The sequence below is a fragment of the Nicotiana tabacum genome, chromosome 21, assembly GCF_000715075.1.
Source record: "Nicotiana tabacum cultivar K326 chromosome 21, ASM71507v2, whole genome shotgun sequence".
Lineage (NCBI taxonomy): Eukaryota > Viridiplantae > Streptophyta > Magnoliopsida > Solanales > Solanaceae > Nicotiana > Nicotiana tabacum.
This window is the reverse complement of record NC_134100.1, coordinates 83,533,733-83,543,498: the sequence shown is the minus strand read 5'-3', so window position 1 is coordinate 83,543,498 and position 9,766 is coordinate 83,533,733. Positions and strand designations below refer to the sequence as shown.

General features: G+C 36.3%; 1 pseudogene; it reads right to left on the bottom strand.

Annotated features, from left to right (window-relative positions):
- Positions 1-281: 281 nt before the first annotated feature.
- Positions 282-4,560, bottom strand: LOC107832540 (G-type lectin S-receptor-like serine/threonine-protein kinase At4g03230; annotated as a pseudogene).
- Positions 4,561-9,766: the final 5,206 nt, after the last annotated feature.

Below are 9,766 nucleotides of genomic sequence, written 5' to 3'. Positions count from 1 at the left end.
TTTTGTTGTTATTGTTGTTGTTTTGGTTGGGTTTACCCCCACCAGTATCCAGTACTTGCATGCGTCGCGCAAGGCCTATTTAAGGGGGAAGTGTTCCTTAACAAAAAATTTTCTCGTACGCATGGCTCGAACCAGAAATATCTGGTAAAGGATGGAGGGATCTTATTCATCCCATCATGACCCGTATTGGTTAATGTTTGATTTCTCTCGATGTTGTAAAAGGATGTCAGGCAGGCCGCGAATATCTTTGAGAAATCAAAACTTGATACGTAGCTCCCATATTATCGGCCTTGTTCAATTGTAATAGTTAGCCCATTCTTGGTAGAGGAAGTTATAGATTCACTAGAAATAGTAGTTCTTGCCACAAAAGCTGGATGATTAGGTCTTGGAAGAATCATGCTTTCACCCCCAAGCATTACTATGACGTTGGACATACTTGGACGTCCACAAGGGTTTTCTTGTACGCATAAGAGACCAATGTTAATGCATTTTATTGCTTCATCTATGTTACATGTTTCAAGCAGCGATTCATCCACCAAATTGATTGCATTATCTTCATTCCACAATCTCCAAGCCTGCAATTTGCTTCATTAGTTACCAAAATAATATATACTCAGGCGGAGGGAGAGCTAGCTTGGGACCCATTAACTTTTGTTCAAACCTTATATTTTTTTTATATAATCTATTACATATGTATAATATTTAATTGTGAACCTACCAACTAAGAGAGTTATGGGTTTGGTAGCAATTCAGAATCCATAAACTCTAAATCCTAGCTCCGCCTCTGTATATACTCCGTCTGCTTCATGTTATGTGATGCACTTTGGCTTAGGAAAGAAAGAAAGACTAATTTTTGAAACTTGTGGTATAAAATAAGTCATAGAGACTTGTTTGGCTAGAAACTTTTGAAACTTGTATGGCTAGAATCATCTTATTAAGCGTAAAATAAAATTTTAAAGTTCAATTATTTCTAAATACAGAAAGATATTGTTCTTTTTGGAACTATTAAAAAGGAAAGTTTATCACACTAATTTAGATAGATCAAGGGGGTAATGAAAAAATCTTTATTGAAAAAATAAACACCAAAACCTTAAATTGCAATTTTTTCACTCACATATTCGATTAGGTTCCTTGCCTCTTCGCATTGATAAAACCCGGTGTTTCTTCTGCCGCTTAGAATCTCAAGTATAATTACTCCAAAGCTAAAAACATCTGACTTGGTTGAGAATGATCCATTCAACGCATACTCCGGAGACATATAGCACTGAAATGAGAACGAGTAATCACATAATGTAAGTAGATATGTTTGTATCATATCCTAAAATATAGAAAATAATGTTTTAAACTTACTAGGTTCCGACAATTTTTTTCGTATTTGCTTGTGTAAAATCTCCTTGAACAATCCTTGCTAAGCCAAAGTCTGAAATCTTGGGGTCCATTTCTTCGTCTAGTAAAATATTACTAGTTTTAAGATCTCTATGAATGATCGTCAGCCTTGAATCATGGTGTAGATAAGACATTCCACGGGCAATTCCAAGTATAATATCAAATCGTTTTTTCCAGTCCAGCAATGTGCGATTTTGTTGATCTTTTATGGAAAAAATTAGTGTCAATTAATCATGATAGCTACTAATTATGAAGAAATTAAATAAATAAAACTAGCAAGAGAAGCTAACCAAATATGAAGGTGTCCAAGCTCTTATTTAACATGTACTCGTAAAGTACAATCTTTTCATTTCCCTTTACACAATACCCCAAAAGTCTAACTAGATTCCTGTGTTGAACTCTCGCGATTAATAGAACTTCATTCGTAAATTCTTCTATGCCTTGTCGAGATTGAGTTGATAATCTTTTAACTGCAATCTCTCTTCCTCCTAGAAATTTACCCTGATGAACATTTATATATCAATATATAGTGAGCTCAAAAATAATATATAAAGGCAAAGGGCAATCCGGTGCACGAGGCATCCCGCGTTCACGTAGGATCCGGGGAAGGGCCGCACCCTAAGGGGTATGACGTAGACAGCCTAACCTAATGCAAGCATTAATGACTGCTTCCACAGCTCGAATCCGTGATCATAGATCACACAGGGAGACAACTTTACCGTGGCTCCAAGTATCCCCTTCTTTAATAATAATATATATAGTATAGAAAAATCTAGTTCACACACATACATCATACACACAAGTCAGAGAATAAATATTTGAGAAAAGATCAAGATTTGAATGACCTTATAAACGGGACCAAACCCTCCTCTGCCCAGCATGTTTGCCTCTGAGAATTGATCTGTAGCAGCTAGTATGCTTTCGAAACTAAAAATACGAGCATCCATTGTATTATCATCATCTTCATTAGTCAAATCGTTAGGGTTTACTCTACTCTTCAAATGATCCAAAAGATTCCTTTGACCTAAAGAAGGTGATAGAAATTAATGAGTTAGAATATGCTATTTAGATAAAGCCGTAAAACATTGGCTGTGTTTCGTCTTATTCGACTTTACCTTTTCTATTTGCCATCCTTCTTCTATAATAAAAGTAGGTAAAGGCGCAGCATACTAATAGAATTGTCACAAATGCTGTTGTAAGAATAATCGTGACTTTGAGCCTTGCGGTTGATTGCTTCTGCTTCGTTGCTGCTTAATTCGAAATGAAGTAGATATACTTAGAAAATTTGAGAAATGAAATATCAATTGTTAGAATAGAGAATTTCAACGAAACTACAACAATGTGCCGTCTAGTTATGTGGTTTTGAAGGTTAATTTATCACCGAAGAAAGAACCTCTAAATTAAAATGGTTGCACCAATGATAGAGTGCATGGCATATTGAGATAGTATAGTTTTTAGAGTAAATAAGTTTGACTAGTGTAACGAGTATAAGGGCTAGTAAAACCTACCCGCTTTATTGGGCATTTTCATTCACTAAAGCAACTTGAACAAAATAAAAGTAAAAAAAATAAAATTCATTGACTTCGAAAAGGAGGTCAATTAAATGAGTACTAATATTCTTTTTTATCTACTTTAAAAGTGATGCAAGAACGTATTCTTTTCTATCTAAGCTTCTTCCTTGTACATTAGCTCCCCCATCGTAGATGGTTCAGCACGACGGTGCCACAAAATGATTGATAACTGCAACGGGGTCAAAATAAATTTTGTTCTTTGTATTCAATAAGTATTGCATGTCCGAATAATTCAAAGAAGGGCGGACTGCCGGGAGGGTCGATTACGTACCTTGGTCACTTGGAAAATCAGAAGCAGCAAGTTTGATAAACAGATTTCTTCCTCTTTGATCATCTTGAGACAGTTGTTGCAGATTTAGGACCTCTTTAGCCCAAGTTAAACATTCACCGCCGTCATAAGTATAAGCAGTACAAGAACAATTTTTGAGACAAGTAGATTCACATTCTGCTCTTGTACCTTTGACTGTTTGATAGTGTTTTGGTAATGTCACATGGGACATCTTCCAAAACCTGTCCTTAAAGGGAGCACTGGAATTACCACAGCTCAAATTTGTTTCCCTAACACAACCTTGAGAAAAAATATCCAAATCCCAATCCGCATCAAATCTGGGAACAAAACCAGGGAAACAACTGCATACCGAACTTGAGCTTGGATTGCAAGTACCAAATGCCCCACAATAAGCATACACATCACAGGGTTGTGTTGGTTGAAGGAAAATCACATTCCATTGACGAGAGCTATCCAACCATGTGAATTGCTTCATTACTCCGGTGACGTCAATAACAAATCTTGATGTGACTAAAGGACTAAAGAAAGTATGCGCATAATAACCTCATTATCATTGTTGATATACGTATAGTTAACTGTTGTGTTGGGAATGTTATATGGCACATTACTAAATCTATCTCCATCCCAAGTACCACTATTCCAGTATTCCTCAGTTCTATTCCACATTGCCCTAATCTGGCCATTTGTTGGATTAATTTCAACAGTGTAAGGCCCTGGATTAGGATCTTCTAAACTCCTCCAAGATGTAATGTATTGCATGGCTTTGGTATGTTTGTTGTAACTAAGCTTCGAACCAGGCATATAAGTATTGCTAGGGTTGTCAAAACTTTGCCAGAGTAGCGGAGATGTTGAATTCGACCCATCTCTCAAAACAAAATTTCCGTCATTACCAAGAACAGCTATGACAGAATCAGGCTTTGTGTAGTACTTGATATTTGTTCCCCATATTGGTTGTCGGAACCCATTCAAGAGCACCAAGTTGCCATTCCTAACTGTGAATTCTGCATTAGCCATTTCAGGAAAAGAAAGTTTCTTTTCCCTATTTGCTACCCAAACGATTGTTTGCGGGCTTATGTTTTTGTACCATATGCCAATGTAATAACTGGAGCCGTTGTCTGGTGTGAAGAAGCCCAACTCAAAGTTTTCACCCGAAGAGACAATAGTAACACCGATAATAATGGATTTGTTTGCGCCAATTCTATCTCCAATGGAAAATTCCTCTTTTCCAAAAGAAAGTGAAGAATTGAGGGAAAGGAAAGTAAAGAGCAAGAAAAGCATCAGAAATGAAGTACTAGTAATTATTTGGATCACCATAGTTAGCTGCTGCTGCTGCTGCACAAAACTATATATGGTTATCAAAGAGAAGGTAGATATATATACTAGGAGATGATCATTTGAGTGTTTTTCCGTCTGTATTTATACGTCATTGGAAGTTTGGAATAGAGGGAATATGTTGCTTCGTACGTTAGCCGCCAGTGAGTTGGGACTTACACAGACACAGAGAATCTGAAATGTCATTTTGTCAGCAGGCCTCGTGGAAAAATAGTTGGATAGACAATAGAAAAAGAGCTACTGTCTGTACGGCGTCAGACCACTATATTAGAACTAATCTTTCGCCTTTTACTTAAGAATATTATGTGCGCGCTGCACTCAGCAGCATACACCCATTTTTGGAGGGTTCTCCTTCTTTAGAGTACCCCTTCGGCCTTTCGGGGTAAAGAAAAGTTCGATCCTTAAAAATACAATAACAACAACCCAATTTAATTTCATTAGTGGGGTTTGGAGATGGTGGTTTGTACGCAGATCTTACACCTACTCTGGGGTAGAGAGGCTGTTTCCGATAGACCATCGCCTCCCTCCCTCCAATAACTCTCCACCATGCTCTTAAGGTGACTCTGAAAGTGAAGGGTGCTTACAAATAAAGCAATCCACCTGGTGCCATTAAAATTAGATTAGTTAGTGGGTTTTGGATACTAGATGATAAAAAACAAAAAGAAAATTTATTGTGAATCAAGAATTAATTTTTTTTTTTTGATAAACAAGAATTTAAGAGCCCGTTTGGACATAAGAAATTTTTTTATTTTTTTAAAAAAGTTTCACTTTTTTCCGAAATCAGCGTTTGTTCATAAAATTTTCAATTTTCACATGAAGATGCATTTTGGAATTTTTCGAAATTTTGAAAAACTCCAAAAAGTTATTTTTCTAAATTTTCACTCAGATTACTCACAAAACTTCAAAAACAACCCAAAATTATATTAATGTCCAAACACAACTCTAATTTTTAAATACTATTTTCACTTGATGTTTTCCTTTTTTTTTTTTGGAATTTTACATTCTTATGTCCAAACGCCCACTAAATTTGTTTGACCCATATTTTTGCATTTTCGTTACTTTGTTCTGAGTTTTAAGTATGAATTAGAAGTCAAGAAGGAAAAAGACACAATTGCATTCTTATTTTTTTAGACATAATTGCAACAACAATAACAATGCAATGAAATTTCACAAGTGTAGTCCTGAAAAATTAGTGTGTAAGTCAGATTTTATCTCTATATCTTGTGAGGTCAAAGATTGTTTTCAGTAGATGCAAAAAGAAGCAGCAATTCAGATAGCGTTTTTTTCATAAGAATAAATATCTATTTTCAAATGCCAAAAACAACACCACACGAAAAAACAGAACTTAAAACTAGCTTGTTTCATGTTACCTGACGTACAGACGATTGTACTTACACAAAAAGTATACTAAACTCGTGTAATCCTTATAAAATGTACATCTATAGTTTCAGGGACTTCCTGTCGGACTTAGCTAGTCTGTTTATTTTTCTATGCTTTGCTAATAAAAGGAATTATATTAAAACTTAACCAGGGACGTTACAGAGGGGAACTGAACGTCGTGTTTCAGCCTGTTGACATTTGCAAAGTCACTCATCAACACACATTGGAAACAAATTGTGTATGAGAATGGAGATATAAACGAGAATGGCAAAATATACCCTTCTACTTTTAAAAATGGTCTAAGAATACCTTTTGTTATACTATAGGGTTATCTATACCTCTGCAGTTATACTTTGGGTTCAAATATACCCCTCATTTGAACGGAGGGTACATGTCGATCGTCCTGTTGGTCAATTCTAAATATCTACTAGTTAATTAAAAAGACTCATTACCCATATCCGAAAAGCAATTTTTTAAAGCAATTTGTTTTTGTAAAAACTGAAATTATTTTTACTAAAAACTGAAAAAACGAATTATTTTTTTTCCAGTTTTTACAAAAACAAACTGCTTTAGAAAAAACTGAAAAATATTTTCTAAAATAATGTTTTTGTAAAAAAAAGTCCATTTTTTTTTCCTTCAGTTTTTAGTAAAAAAAAATCCAGTTTTGCTTCAGTTTTTTTCTTCAGTTTTCTTAAGTTTTTAGTAAAACAATTTTTTTAGAAGCTGAAAAATATTTTTTAAAACTACTTTGTAAAAGCTGAAAAGAAATTTTCTAAAGCAATATTTTTTATAAAAACTGAAAAAAAAATGAACTTTTTTTTTACTAAAAACTGAAGAAAACAAAACTGGACCTTTTTTACAAAAATATTATTTTAGAAAATATTTTCTAGTTTTTTTAAAGCAGTTTTTTTTGTAAAAACTTGAAGAAAAAAAAATTCGCTTTTTTCAGTTTTTAGTAAAAATAATTTCAGTTTTTTCCAGTTTTTACAAAAAAAAAATACTTTATAAAATTACTTTTTGGGTATTACCAATGTGTCTTTTTAATTAATTAGGAGATATTTAGAATTGACCAACAGGACGATGGCATGTATCCCTCCGTTTAAATGAGGGGTATATTTGAACTCAAAATATGACTGCAGAGGTATAGATAACCCAATAATATAACGAGAGGTATTCTTAGACCATTTTCGAAAATAGATAAGTATATTTGGTCCTTTGCCGAAATATACATTAAGTCATATATATACATCGTAAGTACAAAAAAATTTTTACACTATCAGGTTACCTAAATAATAATAATAGATAAGCCAACCTGATTAAAATCATGTGATATTTGTAATCTTAAAACTAAGACATGTTACTCGTTAGTCGTTACAACGGGTAAAGATGGCACGTAAAAGATCCTTATATTGACCGTAGAGTATAGTGATACTTTTATTATTTTCGTGAAGATATATAGCTTTTTAAATGCCACGACACTCCATTCTTTAACATCTCTCAGTTCTCATATGTAACGACTCGATCGATTGTTTTGAGAATTTTAGCCCTGAACCCCTATTTATTGCTCCCTCTATTTTATTTTTGGGTTTCGTGACTCGGCGGGAGGTTTGGTTTTTGCATTCGGAGAGAAATAGGATACATAGTCCCTAAATTGCGAGTTTAAGTTCTAGGAATTCACCGTAGTTTGAATTGTGTGAAGACGACTCCTGAATGGAGTTTCGACGGCTCCAATAGCTCCGTAGGGTGATTTTGGTCTTAAGAGCGTATTTGGATATTGAATTGGAAGTCCGTAGGTCATTTTAGCGTTAATTGGCGAAAGTTGAAAAATTGGATGATTTTTGGGAAATTAACGGGGAGTGGACTTTTTGATATCGGGGTCGGATTTCAATTTTGGAAGTTGTAGTAGGTCCATAATATCAATTATGACTTGTGTGCAAAATTTAAAATCAATCGGACTTGATTTAATAGGTTTCGGCGTCGGATGTAGAAGTTTAAAGTATTAAAGTTCATTAGGCTTGAATCGATGTACAATTCATATTTTTAGCGTTGTTTGATGTGATTTAAAGGCTTGACTAAGTTCGTATGATATTTTAGGATTTCTTGGTATGTTTAGTTGAGATTCCTGGGACCTCGGGTTGAATTCGGATGTTTGACGCATCGAAAATGGGACTTAATGCATTGCTGAAGCTGGAACTCTTCTGGTGTGATCATACCTGCGAGTGGTTGGCCGCAGGTGCGACTGAGATTAAACAGATGCGGAGCTGGGGGTCGCCTGAGGTGGACGCAGGTGCGAAGGGAAATCCGCATCTATGAACCCGCATGTGCGAAAAGAGCTACGCAGATGCGGAATAGTGAGGCGAAGGCCGTTTCGCAGAAGCGGAGTAGTGAGACGAAGGTCGTTTCGCAGAAGCGGATCACGGCCTGTAGAAGCGTGTCCGCAAGTGCGGAACCTGGAGCGCAGGTGCGGGCCATGGGAGACTTAAGTGATTTCTACATAAGCGGAGGATTTTACCGCAAAAGCGGTTCCGCAGGTGCGGTTAGTTGGCTGCAGGTGCGAAAAGCCTCGGCATATTATATTAAATCGAATATTTGATATTTTCTTCATATTTTGAGATATAGAGCTCTGATTGAGGCGAAATTTCGAGAGTTTTTCATAGGAAATATTTGGGTAAGGATTCTTGACTTGTTTTTAATTAATATCCACTAATATATTATTTATTCTTTATTTAATTAAGTATTTGGGGTGAGAAATTTGTGAAAAAGGTGAAAAAATCCTTACGCCGAACTTTGAGGTTTTGATCAAGAATTTTGTATCGAATTTGAGTAATATTGGTATGGGTGAACTCGATATCGAATGAGTGTTTGTATTTTGTGACTTTTACCCGACTTTGAGACGTGAGCCCGAATCGACCTTTTAGGGCGATGTTTTTATTCTTTGCTAAAGTCGTAGATTTATTTTCTGAAGTTATAATTATTTGAATCGCAGTTATATATATATTTCATATATTGAGGCTTGAGTTCAGTTTATATTTTGTTATTCCGCACAAATGTTAGTCTTGCTTAGTCATAAAGACTAGGTGTCATCATGACGTCTTACAGAGGGAAATTTGGGTCATGACAAGTTGGTATCACAGCTCTAAATTCATAGGTATTATGAGTCACAAGCACATTTAGTAGAGTCTCGCGGATCGGTATGGAGACATCTGTACTTATATTCGGGAGGCTAAGGAACTGTGAGGAAAAGTTTCACTTCTTTGATTCCTTATCGTACGAAATTTTGACTTCGGATTCTAAATTCATGTCTTTCTTTCCTCTCACAGATGGTGAGGACACGTACATCGGGATCATATGACCAAACATACTAGAGCCGCGAGAGCCCGGGGCCGGGGTAGAGGTCGAGGATGTCTATGTGGTGCAGTCATAGCACCCACACGGGCTACTATAGATGAGCCACCAGTAGCTCCAGTTAGAGGGAAGACACTTGAGACGCCTGTTACTGCACCAGCCCTCTAGAAGATTCTTGCCCAGTTTCTGAGCATGTTTAGCACCTTGGCTGAGGCAAAATTGATACCACTTTCTCCTGCCACATCTCAGGCCAGGGGATGAGCAAAGACTCCCGCCGCTCGTACCCCATATCAGCGAGTCCAGGTCGACCAAGTTCCTGAGGTCATACCGATGTAGTCGGTAGCTCCAGTTCAGCCTGAAGTTAGGGCGGCAGTTTCTGAGGGGGAGCAGCTCAGACTCGAGAGGTACAAGAAGTACCACCCTCCTACTTTCAGTGGCTTGGCATCAGAGGATGCCCGGGGTT